General features: G+C 37.3%; 1 long non-coding RNA gene across 1 annotated transcript in view; it reads left to right on the plus strand.

Moving 5' to 3' along the window:
- LOC104655541 overlaps positions 1 to 26,665 on the plus strand; it is a 198,056-nt gene that overhangs the window by 27,435 nt on the left and 143,956 nt on the right. The window contains exon 4 of the long non-coding RNA XR_746990.2: positions 457 to 594. This is a non-coding gene — a long non-coding RNA (uncharacterized LOC104655541). The remainder of the gene's footprint in view (positions 1 to 456; positions 595 to 26,665) is intronic.

Raw genomic sequence — 26,665 nt, forward strand, 5'->3', positions numbered from 1 at the left:
GCTTAATCTTTCTGGTTCTGAGGCACACAGTTCATTTATTCTGATCATATGAAGAGTGCTCACAGATGCCCTTGTTAGCAGTCCAAATCCTGCACGATTTCTCTTAAGAGCCTGTTGGACTTACATTTAAAATCTGTGTTTACCAATATGAACCAGATTTGTGACCTTAGTTACATTTTAAATATTTGCAAACTGATAGTGTAGAAAGTTAAACAATTTGCCTAGTATGTAGAGTGTGCTCTGTGGATTTGATGGGTTCCCTATATGCGTAGATAAGAGATCATCTTGCAAAGCCCTTGGTACAATGTGTGGCACCACAATACATGGTACTTGATGAATGAGGGCTAATAACAACATTATGATAATTATTGCTATTATTACTTGTCCATTTTGTGCTACGGTAGCATAATACCACAGACTGGATAATTTATAAAGAACTTGAATATTTTCTCACAGGTCTGGAGAATGGGAAGAGCAAGACCAAGATATTCAGTTGCTTGGTGAGAGCTGCTCTCTGCTTCCAAGATGGCACCTTGTTGCTGCATCCTCCAATGGGAAGGAATTCTGGGTCCTCACATGACAGAAGGTGGAAAGGTAAGTGCACTGAATGCTGCATGAAGCCTCTTTTATAGTCCCATTCTTGAGGGAGCATGTCTCCATGACCCAATCACCCCTTAAGTGCTTCACCTCTTAATACTATCACATTAGCAGCCCTTGAATTTTGAAGAAGACATATTCAAACCATAGCACTGCTGCTATTATTAGCTTGGTGCAAAAGTAACTGTGGTTTTTACCATTGAAAGTGTCACAGATGATAAATTCCTCTTCAAAAAGTGTTAGTTCCCTGTTCTTTGTTTCTTAAGACCAACTTTTTTGTACTTCCTTGTCTCTTAACTACCTGTTAAACAATGCTTCTCTCCTTTGCTGTGCCCAGACAAGTCCAGACATGCCTTCCTGCCCAGTAACGGGCAGCCTCTACCCTCCCACCTAATTGACCCTATTCAGTTTTAAACCTTAGCCAATCAGGTTAGCTTAGATTGTGCGTCCAACCCCAGCCAATGGGGAAAAGACACAAAGGTAAGAACCAATTGCGTTACAGATAAAAACCCTTGCCCTACCCCGCTGGGTGTGCTCTTGTGATCATGAGTGATGTGGGCAGCACCCTTCTGCATAAGTAAATTTCCTTGCTGAGGAATTTTTTTGCCAAAGTTCTGGTTTTCTTTGCACCACCGAGCACTTGTTTCTAACAAAAGTAATGACAAAAACAATTACTTTTGCACCAGCCTAATACATAAAAATATCAGCTGCTCCTCTTCAGTGTCTCAACTTCCATCAGTAATCTGCTTTTAAAGTTCCTTCCTTGTATTGCCTTCCCCCACACACTTGGGTTATATTTCTTCAGCACAACCCCCTATCCTGAGCTGCATTTTGCCTCTTTCTGAAGTCACTGCTGTGTGTGCCCCCATAATCAGCTGCCAAACCTCTGTATTTCCTTGTGCTTGCAATTTCTGTACATTAGATGCTAAATTGCTGTCATGAGAAAGTGGCAAGTGACAGTTTGTCACATTTAACCATTTTAAAACTCACTCTACCAAAACAAACAAAGCATAGAGAAATGGTTTGAAGATCAAAAGAAACGTGTGTGTATATATAGTTGGTGTTGATTCAAGTCAGAGGATTAAGTGAGTTAATGCTAAGGAAGTAATCAGCTTCAGTTAATGAGAGTGATTATCTAGGAAAATAGAACTGTCACTATTGCTTGCCATGTAAAACAGTAGATTTATTGTTTTTGGATGCTAACTACTTTAACAGAAATATCATTCGTTTATACTGAGATGTTCCCCAAAGCTGACCTTTCATTAATGAAAATAAAACCCTTCAGGATTGTCAACTTGTTATCTTCCTATCCCTGGAACCCTTCTGAGAGTTTTCTGATTGAGGTCTAAGGGATTGCTGGGTGCTCACTTTCTGTGATGAGCTGCCTCTTGTAATTTCACTTGCATCTCAGAAACAGGATGGAAGGCCTGAGGTTGTGCCCCAGGTCTGCTTCGGTGTCATCTTAAGATCTGATCTTGAAAGATTCTGTAGAATAGGGAATCTTAGAGGTAAAAATCTTAGATTTGCAAAGCCAAAAGTAAAGCTGCATTATGTGGTGGGAAAGTCATTCAGCTCTTTACCTTCTCTTCCCTCCTTTTACAGTCAAACTGATTTACAACATTTTCTTGACTTTATCTCCTGTCCCTTCCTCCTCAGTTGGCTCCAATTTGGCTCCTGTCCACTTCTTTACCAAAGAGCTCTCTTTAAAATTATTCGTGATCTCTCTGTAACTAAGTGAAATAAATATTTTTACCCTTTCTCTTACTTGACCTGTCAACAGTATTTTCCCCCCAAGACTGAGATCTAAATCTTCCTGGAGAAGGCTCAGCTGTGGCTTATGATACAGAAGTGGTTTTCTGAGATGCAGCACCAGAGACTCTTGCTGAGAGCCCTGGTAGAAATCTGTCCTCTGAGGTGCCAGGGAAATAGTCCAAGGCAGATGGCTTCATTCAGATTTAATTTCAAAGTTGCTTAGTAGTCTACCAGAGGAAGCTACTGGGAATATTGCTGACCCCCTTATTTTGCAGAATGGCACTACAAGAGTTGTCCACTGCAGGTACTTTTTGGGGGACAATGCTCAAGCTAGGGGAAAATACTCTTTCTTCCTCCAGTTTTCATCCAGAGCCCTCTAATGACAAATATATGGCTCTAACTGGCAAATAATTACAGAATTCATCTACATTGTTGCAGAACAAGCAATAAAGGGTGTGTTTGGATGGGAAAAGCAACACATTGTTAAGAAACACATTGACCTAGTCAACTCTGAGTTTGGGATTCTCTCAATCAGTTGTCACACAGAAATTGTATTTTGAAATCTCCAAGGACCTGTCATATTAATTTATTCAGGAATATATACATGAACTTTCTCCTCAAATTGGCCCCTCTTCAGCTTCACTATCTGTTTTTTTGAAGCCAGAAACTTAGAAATAAACCTTAACATTTCCTTCTTGTTATATATCCAAAACACCATGAACTCTTGACTATTTAATCTCTTAACTCCTACTGAGATCTCTCCATCTAGGTTTCTATCTCCAGCACTGGGTATAGGCCTAGTGTATAATAGACAACCAATAAGAATTTGATGAATTAATAAAGCTTTATATGGTAAACTAAATTATGCCCCCTCCAAGGTAGATGTGTCTTGTTCCCTAAGAACTGTGAGTATTACTGTAGAAGAAAGAGTTTGACATTGTCTAGAGAAAAGTTTGGCCTCTGCCTTTGGCTTTTGGGAGATAATCTATTTCATACCTGCTAGGAGTATGTGTTTTCACGGCAGAAGCTGGGCCATAGCAGATCTTAGGGTAGAACCATCCATACCTGACAGTCAAAAAGTAGAGGCAGACCATGCAAGAAATACCAGTCATGTGACTAAAGATGGGGACTTTTGTTCTTGATATCAAATGATCTGAAGACTGAGTTTAACCCTATGGGCAATCACTCACTCATTCGATCAATCATACCTATGTAATGACACCAAAGTTAGGGTATCTGTGAATACCAAAAATACTGGACACTAAAATTCTGGATATCAAAATTGGTGTGAGCTTGCCTAGTTGGCAATACTCCATGTATATTATTACACATCAATGTCAGGAGGGTAATGTGTCCTGAGGACAATAGAAACTTCCTCTTTGGAAACTTTCCAGATTCTGCCCTGTGTGTCTTTTCCTTTGGCTGATTTAACGATATATTTTCTCTGGAATAATCCAAAACTGTGAGTATAATAGCCTTCAATAAATTATGTAAGTCTTTCTAGCTAATTGTTGAAACTGAAAGTTTCAACTTTTGGAGCTCCCCACCCCAAACTTGTAGTTGGTGTCATTCTGTGAGGATTATACTTTCAGACCTTATGGTTTGGCTAATTCTGGCAGTTAACATTTTAGATACGGTTAAAGATCTTGATCTGCAGAGATAATCCTGAAATATCCAGGGGGATTCTAAGTTGAATTAAATATATCCTTATATGAATAAGGCAGAGGAAGATTTGATACATACCAAAAAGAAGGCAATGGGATCTCTCACTGTTGATTCTTTCCTGGCTCTTCATTTGGTATTTTGCTTACAGTCAGTCTTTTCCATGTACTGTCTCTCCTTTTCTCTCCACCTTTGATAACTCCCCATGCCTTTGTGGAAAGCTCTCATTTCTCTCTTTAGGCTTTGCCTATTTCTTTCTCACACTTTTTCCTTTGAGTTGCCAGTCTTGCTCATCCACTCTTTGAGTTTCCCAAGCTTTATTTAGAAAGTGAGTACAAATAAAACTGCTTCAGAGCTCAGGCAACGTAGGCGAGTTTTGCCTTTTGAAAAATTTTGTAGCTGAGTGATAAATCAAAATTATTATGGAGTGTTGACAGACTGTTAACTAACGCCTCACTGGGGAAGTTTTCACAAGGACTGCTGAACATAAGAGAGTAAATGCTTAATGACCTTTGTAGTTAAAATAAGTTAGCAAACAGCAACAATGCATAAGAGCTATGGTGGTTACGTAAGAGGTGGTAATTGGAATAAAGCCTGTCACTGAGAATAGACTGTCACCTGATACAGAATCAGGACTCCCAGAGTGGGCCGAGTACTGGAGATCCAAGTAGGTGGGCAGCAAGAGGGTGTCTGGCAACTGGTCCCAGGACTAGGGCTTGTTAGCCAGAGAGCCAGTGGATCCTTCTCTTTTAGTAATCAGTTCCCTGTTTTCACGTAATGGCTACTAGCACTAGAGTGTAATATTTCATTAAATAAACAGGAAGGACTCAGTTACTAGTTTGGGGTATAGAATAAGTGGTAGAGACTTCACCAAACAATTTACTGTCACTGCTAGGCACAAAGATATATGATATTTCCCAGTCTTTCCACACTTCCACACAGTATGGGAAGAAATAGTTCATGCCACTTCCACTTTTGCCGTTGAAGTCATCCCACACATCATACATATCCTCCACTCTTTTTCTCCATTGGATGGTGTATTGGACACTTCTTTAAAGAGAGCAAATGGTAGAGCCATAAGACGGAAGAAGCTTGAGTCTCCACCAATCTCTCTTTCTTTCTCTCTCTCATTTATTTGCCCTTCAAGATCTAAACTCGACTTAATAAATACTCCCCAACTTTACCAAACATTTAAAGCAAAATAAATATCTGTAATTATGTGGAACATGACCACACTTAAAAAAATTAAACCAATTATAAAATACTTTTGTAAACCCAGGTTTTAATTCTCCAATGCAGATACAAGGCTCCTGAAAAATGAGACATAGGATGACTGCTTACAGCTCTTAGGGCCTAACACAAAACAAGACATCAACCTTATAATTTCTGAATTCCTCTCAATGCATGACATTGAATAGATTTTGAGTTGAAATAAATGCAGACAAATTAAATTGGCATACAATGATGTAAGCTGCTGCTCCAAGGATGAATACCAATGTTAACTTTACCCCCTTATCCTCAGCTCTGGATTGCTTTCTGCCTCTATATAATTTATGTATGAAATTTCTGACGTTAAAAGGGGAGATTACAAAACTTGAAATAACCATAAAACTCACTTTCTTTGGTGAAAAGTTGCTTTGAGCTTCAACTCAGGGGAAAACACTCATGAAAAATAGTACTCCTGGCCTTCCCATTATTATTAAATCATCATCCTTATATATCTTACCACATCTGACCAACACCAGAGGGCTTTCATGCCTGTTCTTTCCCATTTCCATTGAATGCAAGCCAGTCTCTTAATTGTGCACATGAGTGAATATGTAAGTGATGCCATGGGTTCTACACCATTCTGAGAAGCCGTGAGTTCTTCACCTTTCTGAGAAGCAGTCATGGCATATACATTTTCCATAAAAAAACTGCCACAGTGCAATTAAAGGAGAAATAAATCTTACTGTCTTGATGACAGCCTGTGAAACTGAAACCATGTAATATAGATTTCTCTGAGAAAATAGAAACTTATATTCTTTGACAGTGTAATTATTATGCTCTGTCAAATTACTTTGCTTTTTTCATAAAAATCACTTAATACTTCATGCAGATATTACTTTTGCCATCAAATATCACTTTGGGGAAAGTTAATAATTTAGAAACTTTTATATTTAAAAATGGCAAATCCAATAGATACATGCAATGCCATAACCAGATGGTCCTCCCTCCTTGAAACTTTTGTGTGACTGCTTCTGCCTCAAAGTGAGGCTCCAGAGAGAACAATTAATTGGGTTGCACATTAAGGAGACTCTGTCTTGTATTTGGAGGTCAGAGTGTCGATAACATTAGTGGAAATAGCTTAAAAGGGTCTTGTGACTTTTATTTAGAAGAGAGACATTTCCGCTTTAGTAATAATTTTTGTCTTTTTCTTTATGACATTTTTACTGAAAGATCTCATTTTTTCAAAGTCTGTAGTTTCCAAACTGGTGTTTGCTGGTAAGCAAAATGCATTTTTATCTTTATGGCAGGAATTATAGTAATAATGATAATTTTATCTGGCATTGACGAAATGATTACTACATGCCTGACACTCATCTAGGTTTTTTACACATATTATCTTACTTAATTTCTTTAACAACATGAGAAAGTTTATGTCATTATCCCATTTTATAGATGAGAAAATAGAAGTGCAGTGATATTAAATAACTTTGCCAAGGTCGTGAAATTATTCTGTCCCACTGTGAATTTGTATCCAGGTGGTCTGAGTCAAAAGCAACTATTGGCTGCATAAATGTCTTATTTTGAGAAGTATCTATTCATGTCCTTTGCCCACTTTTTGATGGGGTTGTTTGTTTTTTTCTTGTACACATGAAAAAATGCTCATCATCACTAGCTATCAGAGAAATGCAAATCAAAATCACAATGAGATACCATCTCACACCAGTTAGAATGGCAATCAGTAAAAAGTCAGGAAACAACAGGTGCTGGAGAGGATGTGGAGAAATAGGAACACTTTAACACTGTTGCTGGGACTGTAAACTAGTTCAACCATTGTGGAAGACAGTATGGCGATTCCTCAAGGAAGTAAAAGTAGAGATACCATTTGACCCAGCCATACCATTACTGGGTATATACCCAAAGGAGTATAAATCATGCTGCTTTAAAGACACATGCACACATATGTTTATTGTGGCACTATTCACAATAGCAAAGACTTGGAACCAACCCAAATGTCCATCAATGACAGGCTGGATTAAGAAAATGTGGCACATATACACCATGGAATACTATGCAGCCATAAAAAAGGATGAGTTTGTGTCCTTTGTAGGGACATGGATGCAGCTGAAAACCATCATTCTCAGCAAACTATCGCAAGAACAGAAAACCAAACACCACATGTTCTCACTCATAGGTGGAAACTGAACAATGAGATCACTTGGACACAGGAAGGGGAACATCACACACTGGGGTCTGTTGTGGTGTGGGGGAAGGGGGGACACCACACCAACATGGCACATGTTGCAGCACACCAACATGGCACATGTATACATGTGTAACAAACCTGCACATTGTGCACATGTACCCTAGAACATAAAGGATAAAAACAAACAAACAAACAAACAAAACAATTGTAGTCACCACGCTTTACTGCTTTCCCATAATAGCTATCAATTATGGAGTGTTTACTGTTGAGCACATTCCCCTTTTTTTTTCTTTTTTCTAAAATTGTACTTTTAAGTTTTGGGATACATGTGCAGAAAATGTTACATAGGTATACACGTGCCATAGTGATTTACTGCACACATCAACCCATCATCTACGTTAGGTATTTCTCCTAATGCTATCCCTCCCCTAGCCCTCCACCCCCTGAAAGGCCCCAGTGTGTGATGTTCCCCTCCCTGTGTCCACGTGTTCTCATTGTTCATCTCCCACTTATGAGTGAGAATATGTGGTGTTTGGTTTTCTGTAGTTTGCTACCTGTGCTGAGAATGATGGTTTCCAGCTTCATCCATGTCCCTGCAAAGGACATGAACTCATTCTTTTTTATGGCTGCATAGTATTACCTCATGTGTATGTGTCACATATTCTTTATCCAGTCTATCATTGATGGGCATTTGGATTAGTTCCAAATATTTGCTATTGTGAACAGTGCTGCAATAAACATACGTGTGCATGTGTCTTTATAGTAGGATGATTTATTCAACTACAAACAAATGTAAATAAATAATGGGACCCAGCAATCCACTTACTGTATATATACCCAAAGGATTAGAAATCATTCTACTATAAAGACACTTCTTATTTTCTATTTGAAACTTGCAACAAATGAGACACAGTGCAAATCAAACTGCAGTGAGATACAGTGGAAGTTTATGTGTATTTCAACATCTAATGTTCTAGTAGTATAAAGACAAATTTAAATTTATCTTATTAAATTTAAGATAAATTTATCTTAAATTTTTGAATGCTAGATTGCTTATCTTAATGCCCTTTTTGGTGATCACTGTAGAAGTGGAAGCATCCACTATCTAGGAGATATATATAAATGAATTATTTGGCATGTTTTTCAAATGTATTTGTGGTGATTATATTGCATTGGGCTCTTCTATCTTCAGTAAAAGAAGAAACACTTCAGGTAAGCATTTTAGTTAACTCTCTCCATACTCAGGACATAGATATATCATTTCTGTTAAGGCACAAATGCGGGAAGCCCATCTGAGGCATTAAGGAGAGATCACTGGCCTCATAGGAGTGACTTATGATTGATTACAGTGCAGATGGGTCTGTGAGAAGTTGAAGTCAGAAACAATACTCAAGAAACCCTAATGCCTAATGTTCTCCCAGCAATAACTAACACTCATAGAGTCCAGTGATCTTTTTTTGTGTGTGTGGTGGTATCAGATAAATTTTTTTTTATTATTATACTTTAAGTTCTAGGGTACATGTGCATAACCTGCAGTTTTGTTACATGTGTATACTTGTGCCATGTTGGTGTGCTGCACCCATCAAATTGTCAGCACCCATCAACTTGTCATTTTAATCAGGTATAACTCCCAATGCAATCCCTCCCATCTCCTCCCTCCCCATAATAGGCCCCTGTGTGTGATGTTCCCCTTCCCGAGTCCAAGTGATCTCATTGTTCAGTTCCCACCTATGAGTGAGAACATGCGGTGTTTGGTTTTCTGTTCTTGTGATAGTTTGCTGAGAATGATGGTTTCCAGCTGCATCTATGTCCCTACAAGGACACAAACTCATCCTTTTTTATGGCTGCATAGTATTCCATGGTGTATATGTGCCACATTTTCTTAATCCAGTTTGTCACTGATGGAATTTGGGTTGAATCCAAGTCTTTGCTATTGTGAATAGTGCCACAAAAACATACGTGTGCATGTGTCTTTATAGCAGCATGACTTATAATCCTTTGGGTATATACCCAGTAATGGGATGGCTGGGTCAAATGGTACTTCTAGTTCTAGATCCTTGAGGAATCGCCATACTGTTTTCCATAATGGTTGAACTAGTTTACAATCCCACCAACAGTGTAAAAGTGTTCCTATTTCTCCACATCCTCTCCAGCACCTGTTGTTTCCTGACTTTTTAATGGTTGCCATTCTAACTGGTGTGAGATGGTGTCTCATTGTGGTTTTGATTTGCATTTCTCTGATGGCCAGTGATGATGAGCATTTTTTCATGTGTCTGTTGGCTATATGCATGTCTTCTTTTGAGAAATGTCTGTTCATATCCTTTGCCCACTTTTTGATGGGGTTGTTTGTTTTTTTCTTGTAAATTTGTTTGAGTTCTTTGTAGGTTATGGATATTAGCCCTTTGTCTGATGAGTAGATTGCAAAAATTTTCTCCCATTCTGTAGGTTTCCTATTCACTCTGATGGTAGTTTCTTTTGCTGTGCAGAAGCTCTTTAGTTTAATTAGATCGGAGTCCAGTGATCTTTTGATGATCAACTCATCAATACATTTTTATATAATAAAATATCCTGATTATTTTCCCTGTCCTCTTTTCTTGACTGGAGTATAGGTCTGAAACAGAGAGAGGTGTGGTGATGTATAGAGAGATTATCTCTTTTCTGAATGACACTAAACATTTCAGTCATTCTCGAACCACTGCCAGTAGATTCTTAGGCACCTTTAGTTAGAGTAACCATTTCTTTTGTTATCATAGGAGCCTGGCTAGTTGGTGATTTTCTAAAAATCATGCTACATTTTGAAGCTATTTCTACCCAGTCTTCCTTCCTTCCTTCTCTCCTTTCACAGGTGTCAGACCTTCATTGTGGTTTGAAGGTTCTCTTCACCTACTCCCATTGTCTCTTTTTGTCTTTTGCAGGTGTTTCCTCCAATAAATCTCTTACAAAACTCACCCCATGTTGGCATGTGCTTCTCAGAGGACCAAAACTAAGTTATGTCAGCTCAGATACTTGAATGATTACAACTGTCACTTGAGCAACATTATCTTTTGTCCTCAAATTAGAGTTTGCATTTTTCCTTTAATGATAGGTACCACATTCATAATTGATTATGTATAGGCTAGCATCTGTCACTCATTTAAAGCCTTTAAAAATGGAAACCACTGGGCCCATTAACGTGTTGTCCACCCTCCTTTTTCTACCTATTTCCCACCAGTCAGCAATGAAGTCGTCTATACTCTTTCCTTTGTAGTTACACTCAGATCTATTTTGAGACTTGCTAGGTGACTAAAAAAAAAAAATTCCTTCTAAGGCTTAGTTCCTTCCTATCTGAAATATGGCATCAAGTGACTATAGTTAGTAATAATGTATTGCATACTTTAGTAAATCTTAAGTATTCTTATCCTCCCACACACACATATACAACGTAACTCTGTGAGGTGATGGATGTGTTAATTAACTTGATTGTGGTAACAATTTTACAATGTACACATATATCAAAACACTATGATATAGATCTTAAATACATTCTTACTTATCAACTATACCTCAATAAAGCTGGGAAAAAAGAATCATATATGACAAACTATATAAAACACTTAGCACTAATGATAGCACTTTTAAAGAGTTCAACAAATATCTGTTGCTGTTACTAATAATATTAAGACAGTTCTAGCTTTCAACATACAGACCTTCAAAATGTCATAACTATAGAAGTGTAAAGGTGGTTAAACCCTTCAGAAATCAGCTGATGAAACTGAGAACATACAAATTCTTGATGACAGACTGAGAGCTGTATATGATGTGAGAGAAGTAGAAAGAGTAAGCACCAGTTTTGTCTTAGTCCAGTCATAACTTGGTGTTGCATAAATGTGTTGGTGAGAATCCAGCCAAATCAGATTTCCCCTCAAAATTCTTTATAAGCCCCTATTGAAAATGAGCATATAGACCTATAAAACCAATTCTAATTAGCATTTTTATTCTTTGCTAATAAAACTTGAAACTTTCATTTGATTAAGTAAAACTCTTTATAACCTTTTTTTAAAATCCTCCTTTAAAAGCCATTTTATATGTTCTAAGTAAAATAATTACCGACTTATAAAAAATGTATTCCTAATTCCACAATTACTTTATTAAAAATTGCTATTTCAATAATGCTTAGTCTGAGATTTGCCTATGAAATAAATTACTTTATTTAATGTGTACTGTAATTTTCTCTCAAATAATTACTTAGGAGTTGTAGAGAAAAGTGATGTGGGCTGAGAAATTCTAGTGTATAATTTTGGACCTGATCTCCATGGCACAAATTAGGTAATACTGAACATTGATTGCTATGAAATGAAGCTAAGTCCATGGCTCAAGTGCTGGGACATGTGTGTGTGTGTGTGTGTATACATATGTGCTCACATGTGCACATTTGTGTGTGTGTACAATTTTTCTTGTCATCTGTCAGTTGATACTTCGGTTGCCTTCACATTTTAGCTATGGTGAATAAGGGTGATGGGATCATAAATGTAGAAACATCTCAAATATCTTTTTTAGACCCTATTGTCAATTATTTGGGGTATATACCCAGAAGTGGAATTATTGGATTACATGGTAATTCCAGTTTTAATTTTTTGAGGAAATGCCACACTATTTCACACAGAAGCTGTGCTATTTTACATTCCAACTAATACTGCACAAGGATTCCCATTTCTCCAAATACTTGTCAGTACTTTTTATTTTATTTTGTTTATAGTAGCCATCCTAATGACTTTAAAATGATATCTTATTGTAGCTTTGATTAGCGTTTCCCTAATGATTGGTAATGTTGAACATCTTTTCATGTGCGTTTTGGCCATTTGTGGATCTCTATTAGAGAAATGTCTATTCAAGCTTTTTGCCCATTTTTGCACTCAGTTCTTGTTTTTGTGGTTGAGCTTTAGAAGTTTTCTCTGTATTCTGGATATTAATCTTTTATCAGATATATAATTAGTAAATAGTTTCTCCCATTCAGAAGATTGTTTACTCTTTAGATAGTGTATTTTGATGCACATTTTAAAAAGCATTTCATGAAGGCCAATTTGTCTTCTTTTTTGTTGTCATTATTCCTGTATGTGTGGTGTCATATCCAAGAAATCATTGCCAAATCTAATGTAATGAAGCTTTTGGCCTATGTTTTTAAAAGAATTTTATAGTTTAAGGTCTTATATTTAGGTCATGAATGTGTTTTGAGTTAATATTTGTATATGGTGTTAGGTAATTACAAAGAACCGAATGTTTCTGTCCCCTCAAAATTTACATGTTGAAACCCTAAATCCCAATGTGAGAATATTTAGAGGAGAGGCCTTTTGAAAGTAATTAGGCATGACAGTGGAGTCATCATGAGTTAGTATCTTTATTAAGAATCAAACAAACAAGCAAGAAGCTAACTAGTTCTCTTTTTATCATGTGTGGATACAATAACTTTGTAGCCTGCAACCTGAAAGAGGGCCCTCACCAGAAGCCAACCATGCTAGCTATTTGATCGCAGACTTCCAGCCTCCAGTAAAATGAGAAGAAAATTTATATTGTTTATAAGCCACCCAGTTTGTGGCACTTTGTTGGAGCAGCCCAAACTGACGAAGACAGTAAGAATCCAACTTCAATCTCTTGAATTGAAATAATCAGCTTTCCCGGCACTATTTATTGAAAAGACGGTTGTATTCCTATGAAATGATCTTGACATGCTTGTTGAAAATCATGTGACCATACCTGCAAGTGTTTTTTTCTTGAATCACTAAATGTTTTGGTTACTATAGCTTCAGAGTAACTTTTGAAATCGGGAAGTATGAGCCCTCAAGCTTTGTTCTCCTTTATCAAATTGTTTTAGCTAGTCAGAGTTCCTTGAGATCTCATATGAACTTCAGAAAGTTATTTTATCTTTCTGCAAAAAAATGTTATTTGGATTTTGATAGGAATTAGATTAAATCACTAGATCACTTTGAATAGTATTGCCATCTTAACAACATGAGTCTCCCAATTCATGAGCATAAGATGTCTTGACATTTATTTATGTCTTCTTTAATTTCTTTAGCAGTGCTTTGCTGTTTTCATTGTCTTCCTCATCTGTGTTAGATTTACCTTTAAGTATTTTATTTTAACGGTATTATAAATGGAATTGTTGCCTTGAATTTTTTGGATTGTTCATGGTTAATGTATGTAACTACAAGTCATTTTTGTGTGTTGTTTTTGTTCCTACTATACATACTTTGCGGAATTCATTAATTAGTTCTAATAGGTTTTTGTGAAACACTCATTTTTTACATTTAAGATTATATTATCTGTAAACAGAGATAAACTTACTTCTTTTTTTTTTTTCAATTTTGACTGTCTTTTCTTTCTTTTTCTTACCTAATTCCTCTGGCTGGGACTTCCTGTACTATGTTGAATACAAGTGGCAATTTAAAAGGCTTTCTTGCCTTGTCCCTGAACTTATTGGAAAAGCTTTCAGTCTTTTTCTATTGAACATGATGTTCAGTGTGGGTTTTTCATATTTAGCTTTTATTATATTGAGGTAGTTTCCCTTTTTTACTAGTTTGTTGAGTATTTTCTATCATCAATCCGTGAGTTGTACTGAATTTTGTCAAATGCTTTTTATGCATCAATTGAGATGTCCATGTGAGGTTTTTTACTTTTGTTCTGTTAATATGGTGTATTACATTGATTGACTTACTTTTTTTTTTTTTTTTTGAGACAGAGTCCCGCTCTGTCACCCAGGCTGGAGTGCAGTGGCTGGATCTCAGCTCACTGCAAGCTCCGCCTCCCAGGTTCACGCCATTCTCATGCCTCAGCCTTCCTGAGTAGCTGGGACTACAGGCGCCTGCCACCTCGCCCGGCTAGTTTTTTGAATTTTTTTTTTTAGTAGAGACGGGGTTTCACCGTGTTAGCCAAGATGGTCTCGATCTCCTGACCTCATGATCCACCCGTCTCGGCCTCCCGATTGACTTACTTTTTATTTTTTTTAACTTTAGTTTTAATTTTTGTGGGTATATAACAGGTGTATGTATTTGTGGGTTATACAACATGCTTTGATACAAGCATGTAATGTGTACTAATTACATCATGTAAAAGGAGTATCCATCCCCTCAAGCATTTTTGTGTTGTAAACAATCCAGTTATATTTTTTTCATTACTTGAGATTTACAATTAAATTGTTATTGACTATAGTTACCCTGTTGTGCTACCAAATACTAGGTCTTATTCATTCTTTCTAACTATTGTTTTGTACCCGTTAACAACCCCCACTTTCCCCCAATCCACACCCCCACATTGATTGGCATACATTTGCTAAACCTTCAGTATATTCTATGAATAAATTTGACTTGGTCATGGTATGTAATCCTTTTGATATGCTGCCGAATTTTGGTTTTGAATATTGCAACAACATTCATCAGGGATATTGATCTGAGATCTATTCTTGGAGTATGTTTGTATGGCTTTGGTATCAGGGTAATGCTGCTCTCATAGAATCAGTTAGAAAGTGCACAGTGGTTCATGCCTATAATCCCAGCACTTTGGGAGGCTGAGGCAGGCAGGTCAGTTGAGGTCAGGAGTTTGAGACCAGCCTGGACAACATGTAGAAAACCTGTGTCTACTAAAAATATGAAAATTAGCCCAGCATGGTGGCATGCACTTGTACTCCCAGATACTTGGGAGGCTGAGGCAGGAGGATCGCTTGATCCCAGGAGGTGCAGGTTGTAGTGAGCTGAGAGCACAACAATGCACTCCAGCCTGGGGAGTGGGAATGAAACCTTGTCTAAAGGGGGGAAAAAAGTGTCCCTCCTCTTCAGAGTTTTGGAAAGTCTTGAGAAGGATTGGTGTTAATTCTTATTTAAATATTTGGCAGAATTCACCCATGAAATTATCAGGTCCAGGGCTTTTTTTGCTGAACAGTTTTCTATTACTAATTCTATATTTTTTGCTAGCATTAGGGCTACTGAGGGTTTTTAAAATTTCTTCGTGTTTTAGGTTAGGTAGGATTTGTGTTTTGAGGAGTTGGTCAGTTTCATCTAGGCTATCCAATATGTTGGTATAAAATTATTCTTTGTACTCTCTTTTAATCATTTTTATTTCTGTAAAATTGATAGTAATATTCACACTTTCTTTTTTGTTGAAGAGGAGTATACATGCGATATTTTTTGCTAATCATTTCAAAAGTGGACAAAATGGTTATGTACAACTGGAGCCCTACATTCTAAGAAAATGAATTTGATTGTATATATTTTCTTTTTAAATTATACTTTAAGTTCTTGGATACATTTGCAGAATGTGCAGGTTTGTTATGTAGGTATACATGTGCCATGGTGGTTTGCTGCACCCATCAACCCATCATCTACATTAGGTATTGCTCCTAATGCTATACCTCCCTTAACCCCAAACCACTGACAGGCCCCAGTGTGTGATATTCCCCTCCCTGTGTCCATGTGTTCTCATTGCTCACCTCCCACTTAGGAGTGAGAACATGTGGTATTTGGTTTCCTGTTCCTGTGTTAGTTTGCTGAGAATGATGGTTTCCAGCTTCATCCATGTCCCTACAAAGGATATGAACTCATCCTTTTATATGACTGCATAGTATTCCATGGGGTATATGTGCCACATGTTCTTTATCCAGTCTATCATTGATGGCCACTTGTGTTGGTTCCAAGTCTTTGCTATTGTGAATAGTGCTGCAATAAACATACATCTGTATGTGTGTTTATAGTACAGTGATTTATAATCCTTTGGGTATATACCTAGTAATGGGGTTACTGGGTCAAATGGTATTTTTGGTTCTAGATCCTTGAGGAATGGCCACACTGTCTTCCATAATGGTTGAACAAATTTACACTCCTGGCCAGGCACAGTGGCTCATGCCTGTAATCCTAGCACTTTGGGAGGCTGAGGTGGGCAGATCACCTGAGGTCAGAAGTTCAAGACCAGCCTGGCCAACATGTTGAAACCTCGTCTCTACCAAAAATACAAAAATTAGCCTGGCATAGTGGCACATGCCTGTAACCCCAGCTACTCGGGAGGCTGAGGCAGGAGAATTGCTTGAACCTGGGAGACAGAGGTTGCGGTGAGCCGAGATCACACCACTGTACTCCCACCTGGGTGACAGAGCAAGACTCCTTCTCAAAAAACTAATAAAATAGTTTACAATCCCATTAACAGTGTAAAAGGGTTCCTAACTCCACATCCTCTCCAGCATCTGTTGTTTCCTGACTTTTTAATGATCACCATTCTAAGTGGAGTGAGATGGTATCCCCTTGTGGTTTTGATTTGCATTTGTCTAATGACCAGTAATGATGAGCTTTTCTTTCATATGTTTGGTGGCCACAGAAATGTCTTCTTTTGTGAATTGTCTGTTTGTATTCTTTGCCCACTTTTTGATGGGGTTGTTTGGTTTTTTTCCTTATAAATTTGTTTTAGTTCCTTGTAGATTCTGGACATTAGCCCTTTGTCAGATGGATAGACTGCAAAAATTTTCACTCTTTCTGTAGTTGCCTGTTTACTCTGATGATCGTTTCTTTTGCTGTGCAGAAGCTCTTTAGTTGAATTAGATCTCATTTGTCTATTTTGGCTTTTGCTGCCATTGCTTTCAGTGTTTTAGTCATGAAGTCTTTGTCCATGCCTATATCCTGAATGGTATTGCTTAGGTTTTCTTCTAGGCTTTTTATGGTTTTAAGTCTTAAATTTAAGTCTTTAATACATCTTGAGTTAATTTTTGTATAAGGTGTAAGAAAGGGGCCCAGTTTCAATTTTCTACATATGGCTAGCCAGTTTTCTCAACACCATTTATTCAATAGAGAATTCTTTCCCCATTGCTTGCTTTTGTCAGGTTTGTCAAAGATCAGATGGTTGTAGATGTGTGGCATTACTTCTGAAGCCTATGTTCTGTTCCCTTGGTCTGTATATTTGTTTTGGTACCAGTACCATCCTCTTTTGGTTACTGTAGGCTTGTAGTATAGTTTGAAGCCAGGTAGCATGATGCCTCCAGCTTTGTTCTTTTTGCTTAAGATTGTTTTGGTTATATAGGCTCATTTCCATGTGAAATTTTAAATAGTTTTCTCTAATTCTTTGAATTAGAAAAAGAATTTTTCTAATTCTTTGAAGAAAGTCAATGGTAGCTTGACTATCATTGAGGAGTCCTTCTTTTTCTATTGTTTGGAATAGTTTCAGAAAGAATGGAACCAGTTCCTCTTTGTACCTCTGGTAGAATTTGGCTGTGATTCCATCTGGTCCTGGGATTATTTTTTTTGGTTGGTTAGACTATCAATTACTGCCTCAATTTCAGACTTGTTGGTGTATTCAGGGATTTGATTTCTTCTTGGTTTAGTCTTGGGAGGGTGTAGGTGTCCAGGAATTTATCCATTTCTTCTAGATTTTCTAGTTTATTTGTGTAAAGGTGTTTATGGTATTCTCTGATTGTAGTTTGTATTTCTGTGTGTTCAGTGGTGATATCCCCTTTATCATTTTTTATTGTGTCTATTTGGTTCTTCTCTCTTTTCTTCTTTATTAGTCTGGCTAGTGGTATGTCTATTTTATTAATCTTTTCATAAAGCCTGCTCCCGGATTTGTTGATATTTTTGAATAGTTTTTCGTGTCTCTATCTCCTTCAGTTCTGTTCTGATTTTAGTTATTTCTTGTCTTCTGCTAGCTTTTGAATTTGTTTGCTCTTGCTTTTCTAGTTCTTTTAATTGTGATGTTAGGGTGTCGATTTTAGATTTTTCTTGCTTTCTCCTGTGGGCATTTGGTGCTACAAATTTCCCTCTAAACACTGCTTTAGCTGTGTCCCAGAGATTCTAGTCCATTGTATCTTGGTTCCTACAGGTTTCAAAGAACTCATTTATTTCTGCCTTAATCTCTTTATTTACTGAGTAGTCATTCAGGAGCAGGTTGTTCAGTTTCCATGTAACTGTGTGATTTTGAGTGAATTTCTTAATTCCGAGTTCTAATTTGATTGCACTGTGGTCTGTGAGACTGTTATGATTTCCTTTCTTCTGCATTTGCTGAGGAGCTTTATTTCCAATTATGTGATCAATTTTAGAATAAGTGCGATGTGGTGCTGAGAAGATTTGTGGTGGAGAGTTCTGTAGATGTCTATTAGGTCCTCTTGGTCAAGAACTGAGTTCAAGTCCTCAATATCCTTCTTAATTTTCTGTCTCGTTGATCTGTCTAATATTGACAGTGGGGTGTTAAAGTGTCCCATTACTGTTGTATGGGAGCCTAAGTATCTTTGTAGGTCTCTAAGAACTTGCTCTATGAATCTGACTGCTCCTGTATTGGGTGCATATATATTTAGGATAGTTAGCTCTTCTTGTTATATTGATCCCTTTACAATTATGTAATGCCCTTCTTTGTCTTTTTTGATCTTTGTTGGTTTAAAGTCTGTTTTATCAGAGACTAAGATTGCAACTCCTGCTTTTTTTGCTTTTCATTTGCTTGGTAAATATTCCTCCATCCCTTTATTTTGAGCCTATGTGTGTCTTTGCACATAAGATGGGTCTCCTGAATACAGCACACTGATTGGTCTTCACTCTTTATGAAATTTGCCAGTCTGTGTATTTTAATTAGAGCATTTAGTCCATTTACATTTTTTGGTTAATATTGTTATGTGTGAATTTGATCCTGTCATTATGACTTTAGCTTGATATTTTGCCCATTAGTTGATGCAGTTTCTTCATAGTGTTGATGGTCTTTACAATTTGGTATGTTTTTGCAGTGGCTGATATTGATATTTAGTGCTTTCTTCAGGAGCTTTTGTAAGACAGGCCTGGTGGTAACAATAATCTCTCAGCATTTGCTTGTCTATAAAGGATTTTATTTCTCCTTCACTTATGAAGCTTAGTTAGCTGGATATGAAATTCTGGTTTGAAAATTCTTTTCTTTAAGAGTGTTGAATATTGACCCCCAATCTCTTCTGGCTTGTAGGGTTTCTACCAAGAGATCCACTGTTAGTCTGATGGGCTTCCCTTTGTGGGTAACCTGACCTTTCTCTCTGGCTGCCCTTAACATTTTTTCCTTTATTTCAACCTTGATGAATCTGATGATTATGTGTCTTTGGGTTGCTCTTCTCAAGGAGTATCTTTGTGGTGTTCTCTGTATTTTCTGAATTTGAATGTTGGCCTGTCTTGCTGGTTGGGGAAGCTCTCCCAGATAATATCCTGAAGAGTGTTTTCCAACTTGGTTCCATTCTCCCCATTACTTTCAGGCACAATAATCAAATGTAGGTTTAGTCATGTCACATACTCCCATATTTCTTGGGAGTCTTTGTTCATTCATTTTCTTTATTTTATCTCTAATCTTGTCTTCACGCTTTATTTCATTAAGTTGATCTTCAATCTCTGATATCCTTTCTTCCCGCTTGGTCAGTTTGGCTACTGATACTTGTGCATGCTTCACAAAGTACTCATGCTGTCTTTTTCAGCTCCATCAGGTCATTTATGTTCTTCTCTAAACTGGTTATTCTAGCAATTCCTGTAACCTTTTTTCAAGGTTCTTAGCTTCCTTGCATTGGGTTAGAACATGCTCCTTTAGCTCGGAGGAGTTTGTTATTACCCACCTTCTGAAGCCTACTTCTGTCAATTTGTTAAACTCATTCTCTGTTTGTTCAGTTTTCTTACCTTGCCAGCAAGTTGTGATCCTTTGGAGGCAAAGAGGCATTCTAGTTTTTGGAATTTTCAGTCTTTTGTGCTGGTTTTTCCTCATAGTCATGGATTTATCTCCCTTTGGTCTATCATGTTGGTAACCTTCTGATGGGGTTTTTGTGTGGACGTCTTTTTTGTTGATGTTGATGCTATTCCTTTCTGTTTGTTAATTTTCCTTCTAACAGTCAGACCCCTCAAAGACTGCACCTGTTCCCTTCTCTGGAAGATTTGTATGAGAGGGACACCCACCAGATGCCAGTTGGAGCTCTCCTTTATGAGGTGTCTATTGAACCCTGTTGGGAGGTGTCTCCCCATCAGGAGGAATGGGTGTCAGGGACCCACTTGAAGAGGCAGTCTGTCCCTTGGCAGAGCTCAAGCGCTGTGCTGGGAGATCTGCTGCTCCTTTCAGAGCCAGCAGGCAAGAGTGTGTAAGTCTGCTGAAGCTGTACCCACAGCCGCCCCATCCCCCAGGTGCTTTGTCCCAGGGAGTTGAGAGTTTTATCTATAAGCCCCAGACTGGGGCTGCTGCCTTTCTTTCAGAGATGCCCTGCCCAGAGAGGAGGAACCTAGAGAGGGAGTCTAGCTACAGTGGCTTTGCCAAACTGCAGTAGGCTCTGCCCAGCATGACTTTCCTGGTGGCTTTGTTTACACTATGAGGGGAAAACTGTCTACTTAAGCCTTAGTAATGGCAAACATCCCTTCCCACGTCAAGCTAAAGCATCCCAGGTTGACTTTAGACTGCTGTGTTGGCAGGGAGTTTTTCAAGCCAGTGGATCTTAGCTTTCTGGGCTCCTTGGGGGTGAGATCTGCTAAGCTAGACCACTTGACTCCCTGGCTTCAGTGCCCCCTTTCCAGGGTAGTGAATGATTCTGTTTCACTGGTATTCTAGGTGCCACTGGGGTATGAAAAAAAAAAAAAAAAAACTGCCAAAGCTAGCTTGGTGTCTTCCCAAACAGCCTCCCCGTTTTGGGCTTGAAACCCAGATCGCTGGTGGTGGAGGCACCTGAGGAATCTCCTGGTCTGTGGGTTGCAAAGACCATGGGGAAAGCGTAGTACCTGGGGCTGGAGTGCACTGTCCCTCATGGCGCAGTCCCTCACGGCTTCCCCTGGCTAGAGAAGGGAATTCCTTGACCCCTTGCACTTCCCAGGTGAGGTGACACCAAACCCTGCTTCTGCTTGCCCTCCGTGGGCTACGCCCACTGGCTTGCCAGTCCCAAAGAGATGAGTCGGGTACCTCAGTTGGAAATGCAGAAATCACCTGCCTTCTGCATTGATCTCACTGGTAGCTACCAGCTGAAGCTGTTCCTATTCAGCCATCTTGCCAGCCACTCCTACACTTTCATTTCTTATTTAAGCAATCTCAGTCTTTCCTTTCTTCCTTAGTCCAGAGAGCTAAAGGTTTCTCAATCTTAATTTTTTCGAAAACCAACTTTTGCTTTCATTGCTTTCCTCTGAAACATTTCTATCTTATATTTCTTTTATCTCTGCCCTAATATTTATTATTTCTTTATTTATGCTATTTTTAAGTTTAGTCTTCACTATTTTCTATTTAAGTGATTAAAGTTATGTATTTGATATCTTTTTTCTACTGTAAATGTTTATAAGTATAAAATTCTCCCTTAGCAGCAATTTCTCTATTTTCCATAAGTTTTGATGTGCTGTGTTCCTGTTTTTATTTGTCTGTGTTTTTGAATTTCCCTTGTAATTTGTGTCTTAAGTCTTGGATTATTCGAGTGTGTGGTTAAATTCCACAAATTTGTAAATGTTCTAGTTTATATTTTTGTACTGGTTTCCAGCTTTATCTGTTTCTGATTGAAAAATATAGTTTATCTGATATCTTTTTTTAATGTATTGAAACTTAATTTGAGGCCCAACATGTGGTCTATATTGGAAAATGCCTCATGTGTACATAAGAATGTGTATTTTATTTTTGTCGGGTAGAATTATTCCATATATGTCTTTAGGATCTAGTTAATTGTTGTTTTGTTTAAGTTCTCTATATCCTTATCTTCTGTCTAATTGTTATATTTTATATTTAAAAAGAGGTTTGTAAGTCTTCAACTATTATTGTAGAACTATTTCTCCCTTCAATTTTGTCAATTTTTACTTAATGTGTTTTGATAATCTAATATAAAATGCATACATATTTTTATTCTTGTATCTTCTTGTTATATTAAATATTTTATTTACATAAAATGTCCTTGTCTCTTATAAACATTTTTGAGTTAGAGTTTATTTTATATGATGCTAGTATAGCCATTAAATATCTATTTCATGAAATATTGTAGTATTATTATTGGGATGAAATATTCTTTTCTATACATTTACTTTCAACCAATTTGGGTTTTTGGTTATAAAGTAAGTCTCCTGTAGACAACATATTATTGGGTCATCTGTCTTTATGCATTCTACCAATCTCTGACTTTTGATTGAAGAGTTTAATTCATTTATATTTAAAGCAACAACTGATAAGAAAAGACTTCTTCTGTTCTTTGCTATTTGTTTTATGTAAGTCTTAGAGCTTTTTATTCCTCATTTTCTGTATTACTTTCCTTTAGGTGTTTAGTTGATTTTCTTTCAGTGAAACATTTAGTTTCCATTTATTTATATTTTGTAGGTATTTTCTTTGTGGTTACAATGAGAGATTACATTTCACATCCTAGAGTTATTACATGTATTATAAATGTGAATTTGTACCTATTTAACTTCAATAATATACTAAAAATCTGCACCTTTAATAGCTCTATCCATACCTCTTTCAGTTGTTCATAAAAAAATACATCTTCATAGAGTGTGTATTCAAATAATATTAAAAAATTGTAATGCATTATTCTCTTAAATTATGTAGAAAACAAAATGTGAAGTTATGAACCAATGACACAGTAATGCTAGCTTTTGGACTTACAACCATTGATGTATTATCTACTAAATCATGCAAAAAATGGAATTATACACTATTACTACAATAATACTAGCTTTTATAATTGCCTATGTATTTATGTTCCTGAGATATTTATTTCTTTTTATGGCTTTGAGTTACTTTTTAATGATTTTGTTTGTTTTGTTTTTTCCATTTCAACATGCAGATCTCCCTGAGCATTTTTTGCAGGACAGGTGGAATGGTAACAATCTCACTCAACTTCTGTTTATCTAGGAAAGTCTTCATTTCCCCCTGTCTTTTGAAGGACAATTTTGCCAGATATAAAATTCTTGGTTGACAGTTGTTTTTTGTCTTTTAGTACTTTGAATATATCAACCCACTGCCTTCTCCCCTCAAAAATTTCTGATGAGAAATCTACATATAACTTTATTGAGAGTCCCATGTATGTGATGAGTTGCTTTTTTCTCTCTCTCTGCTTTCAAGAATCTCTCTTAATCCTACATAAAGTTAGTTGAGCTTTTGGGAATATTTGCATTCATGTCATTTATTAAATTTGGCAAAATTTCTGCCGTTATTTCTTCAAATATTCACCCTTCTTTTTTTCCTATTCTTTTGGAACTCACACAATGTGTATATTCACCTGTTTGATGGTGTCCCACAGATCTTTTAAATTCTGTTCACTTTTTTCAGTTTCTTTTCTGCTCCTCAGGCTTGATAATTTTGGTTGTCTTATCTTCTGATTCTCTGATTCTTACTTTTGCCTGATGAAATATGCCTTTGAATCCATCTAGATAAATTTTTTTATTCTAGGTACTGTATTTTTCAGCTCTAGAATTGTTTTTTTGGTTCTCTAACTTTTTGTTATTTCCATTTTGTTTATACATCATTTTTCTTGACTGCATTCATGTCATATATTAGTTCTTGGAGCACTGTAAAGACAGTTGTTCTAGTCTTTGTCTGGTAGGTCTGCTAAGCATTTCATTAGTAGGCTGAATTTCTGTTGTTTTTGTTTTTGTTTTTTACTTTTAATTAGCCATATTTTCCTTTTAATATCTTATAATCTTTTGTTGAAAAATGGACATTTCCATCTAATACTGTAGTAGCTCTAGAAATGACGTCTTCTCCTTCCCCAATATTTGTTGTTTTCAATTTTTCTTTCTTTCTTTCTTTTTTATTTTTTGGATGTTATCTGTACCAAGGATTAGAGTGAGGTATAATCCTATAGTCTTTTCAGGTCTTTTCTTAGTCTGTGCTTTCCCCGGGCATGTGTGGTGACTTTTTAATTTTACCCATATTTGAGATGCCTTTGAGTTCCTTGATCTTCAATGTATGGTTCCGAAAAGAGGAAAAAGAAAAAGACAGATGGGGGTGGCACCAGCACCAGTTATTTAAGTCTCCTAGGAGACACCTCAGCCGGGGAGTGAGGGGTTTGAAACAATAAAAGGAGGTGCACCAGTGGTTACCACCTTTATGTGCATCTCTTGTGATCAGAAGCAGTGATCAGTGATGAGAACACAAATCCCTCATATTAGCAAAAAGTGGTCCTTTTTTGCCCACTTGGGCTCCCACCAGCTATGTGCAGGTTCTTCCTGGAATATATGTGGCTTCAGGCCATGGGGCTAAGGGGTGATAAGTTAACTACCACTGTGGTAAAAACTCAAATAATACCAGAACACCTGAAATCCCGCACATTAGGAGGCCAAGGCAGGCAGTTTGCTTGAATCTAAGAGTTCAAGATCAGCGTGGGAAACATAGCAAAACCCTGTCTCTACAAAAAATACAAAAAATTTAACTGGATGTGGTGGCCCGTGTCTGTAGTCCCAGCTACTTGGGAGGCTGAGGTAAGAGGATTGCTTAAGCCTGGGAGGCAGAGGTTGCAGTGATTCGAGATCTCACTACTGTACTCCAGCCTAGTTGACAAAGCAAGACCTTGTCTCAAAATGGGAAAAAAAAAAAAAACCCTTGAAATTAACCAAAATTAGCAGAAATGTATTATTCAAGTCTTCTCCTATAAGTTGCAAGCCTTAAACAGACTCCAGATTAACAAAACTGTTATATCAGACAGATTCTGATATTGCCTAGATAGGAAGACAGATTTCTGGTGCTGCCTACTCTGCCATATTCCCAGCACATGCTTAATGTTGATTGTTATTTCTGCCCTGCTGTTTGAAGGTGCATGTGAGAATGCAGTACTGGTGCTAATTCTTATGCTCATTGTTCAACCCTGAATGAATCATTTCTTCTTTCTGGATTTTACCGATCTCATATGAAAAAGGTTTAGTTGATGCATTTCATGTATTTATAACCCAAACAAGCAGTTAGGTGTTATGCAGTTAGGTATTGGAGGTTGAAAGGTGCCTGAAAAAGGAAATGAGAGAGTCTTCAATGGTGTGGGTAAGTATTGCATTTATTGATCTATCCTCTGTTCATAAATTGCATTCACTTCATGAAAAATCAATGATTTATTCACTTTGTTATATTCCTGTTTTATTTGAACAAGAATATTTACTTTAAAGGATAACAAAAAACAACATAAAAGTGTCATGCCTAAAATTTTCATTTGTTAAAAAATGCAGTTATAAATATGTTAAAAATAAGCAAATTTATAGACAACAGAAAAATTCAAAACCTCATGTGATACTCTTCTCTTTTGAGAGCTTACTATTTTCAGAGGAAGGTTGAGGTGATAAGTAACTGTTGAAAGAGAAAGACATACCAGTAGAAACCACATTTCTATATGATATGGTTTATTTTTGACAGCAGATGGTTAATTAAAAGACCATCTAATACAAGCTTCTCTTTAAAATATGACTTGGAAACACAGGGTTTGATTTGTTTTATTAAGCTTTACTCTAATACGTTATAACTTGTAATAAATTACACATAGAGGCAGTAAATTGAAACCTCTGGTTACAAAAACCTTAGCACCTCAGCAGCCATGTTGTCCACTCTGTAATGCTGTTAATGCACAGCATAATGTAAAAGGATACTAAGGCTCTTAGATCACAGGAAGACTGGGAGCAGGTGAATAGGAACACAAGCAGTCCTGCCAACACAGATCACATTTGGATAAAAGTAACCATTTTTGGCCGGGCGCGGTGGCTCAAGCCTGTAATCCCAGCACTTTGGGAGGCCGAGACAGGCGGATCACGAGGTCAGGAGATCGAGACCATCCTGGCTAATACGGTGAAACCCCGTCTCTACTAAAAAATACAAAAAACTAGCCAGGTGAGGTGGCGGGCGCCTGTAGTCCCAGCTACTTGGGAGGCTGAGGCAGGAGAATGGCGTAAACCTGGGGGGCGGAGCTTGCAGTGAGCTGAGATCTGGCCACTGCACTCCAGCCTGGGCGACACAGCGAGACTCCGTCTCAAAAAAAAAAAAAAAAAAAATAACCATTTTTTGTCATTAATAATAACCTTCAGTTATGCCAGAACCTGTATATATAATGAACGGGCTACAGACAGTTGAGGAAAAGGAGAAAGAAAAGATTTGACTATGGCAACTGAACAACACAGTAATTTCAAGTTGTGAATTGGAATTCAAATTCATTCTGACCGTGGTGGGTTCATTTCCTTCAATTGGACAAACATGAAGTTTCTTGGGTGCTTTGAGATGTAGCTCCTCGAGCAAGTTTGGGAGCAAAGACTATCTTCTTGTATTTTACTCAAAAGCCTAAGAATTATTGTTGAAAAACTGCAGTTTTATACAATGAGAATC

This window comes from Rhinopithecus roxellana, chromosome 11 (assembly GCF_007565055.1).
Source record: "Rhinopithecus roxellana isolate Shanxi Qingling chromosome 11, ASM756505v1, whole genome shotgun sequence".
In the NCBI taxonomy this organism is placed as follows: Eukaryota; Metazoa; Chordata; class Mammalia; order Primates; family Cercopithecidae; genus Rhinopithecus; species Rhinopithecus roxellana.